The sequence below is a fragment of the Cenococcum geophilum genome (assembly GCF_001692895.1).
Source record: "Cenococcum geophilum 1.58 unplaced genomic scaffold K441scaffold_125, whole genome shotgun sequence".
In the NCBI taxonomy this organism is placed as follows: Eukaryota; Fungi; Ascomycota; class Dothideomycetes; order Gloniales; family Gloniaceae; genus Cenococcum; species Cenococcum geophilum.
In genome coordinates, this window is record NW_027137683.1 from 97,813 (window position 1) to 99,497 (window position 1,685).

A 1,685-nucleotide genomic window follows, 5' to 3' on the forward strand; every position below is an offset into this window, starting at 1 on the left:
ATTCATATCTAGTTCAACCTTATATATACTATACTTAAGTTCACCCAGCTTATAAAGCTATATTAATTAATGTAAGACTCTCAATAGGAGGGGTAATATGATATAACAAAGGCCCTATATATACTAATAGAGGAGACCCTAAAACCACGTATAGAGTGCATACCCCAAAAAAATACAGGCAGTTTTTTTTATTAGGTATTATTTTATATTTTATTGAATATTATTTTTGATTATCTATCTATTATTATTTTTTTCTCTTTTACAGTCATATGAACTTACCTAACACACAATTTAAGACCGATATTTATTACTACTTAACCGTACCCAGGAGAAGAGAGACAGGCTATAGACCAAAGAGCCCTATTTAAAATATATCCTTTATAGAAAAGAGATAAGTAAAGATGAGAGAGTTAGTATTAAAGAGAGAAGTAGATAGCGGTAATAAAGCATTACTAGGAAACCGAATGCGCACAGAGAGGCTATACTGACTAAGAAGATAATAAAACCTCCAAGACCGTAGAAGAAGCTATCCACTAATCACTACAGATAAAGACTAGAGTGCAACAAAGGCTATAAATTAGCTTTACGCCTTTAAGCTAGCTACCCCAAGGAGCAATATACTAAGTAATTAGAAAGGCACCGCGTAAAGGTACTAATTACCTTATATGAAACAACAAAGCCGATACTAGAAGACTTAAAACCACTGACACGATTCCAAAAAACATAGGCACCCTACCCCCGATAGACTATATCCACTAAATATCTATACGGCTAGACCTAGTAATACCCAAAGCGCCAAATTACTATTAGAATAAAGCATTAATACTAGAAGGAAGCTTAGATAGACAGTTTCCTTAATATAGTTTAAATACATACGCAAAGCGTAACTAGAAAGAATATAGCTACCCAAGAATAAATAAGCGAGGACTAATTAGCTACCCCTAAGGAAATTAACCATAAGATAGAATAAGGGAGCATTCCCTAAGACGCAGTAAATAAAAAATAGGCTAGAAGAAGCACTGCCCCGAGGCTGACAAACACTACACCTCTAAGAGCGACAGTACATAATAGTCCTAGAACAATATAAGTCCTAGCAGACCAGCATCAATAACTAACAAGTAAGAAGCAAAAGTACATATAACCAGCAAGCATAACCCTATAACATAGGACGAATAATTACCAAAGACTATGAGAGAAGAACATAAAAGTAGTTAAAAATAATTAAGACAAAAAAAGGTAGATCTCTATAAAGCACTAATAACCTAGACTCCTATACCTGTTATGGCTAATACAACTGCTAAATAAAAAGTAGGCCGAGACCTCTGAGTAAACAAGGACCTTATACCTACTCCAAATAATGCATACAATCAAACAATAAACAAAAGAGCAAAGATCCTCTATAGAAAGCTCTTATCCTAAATACGCTCCAGTCGAAGAAACCTAATAGTCAACAAATAATTAAATAAGATAAAACACAAACCGGTAAGACTTAAACCTAAATAGGAATTAACCAGCGAATATAAAAAAGAAGAAAATGGCATTTAGCGGCCTTTTAAATAATATAGTACTATGGACCAGATAGAATTCTAAATAGAGGCCCCTAAAAACTTATAAGGCCGACACTATAGTATTAGCTTAGCAAATATAGGCAGTATACTTTACTATAGGACTACTACGCCACAACT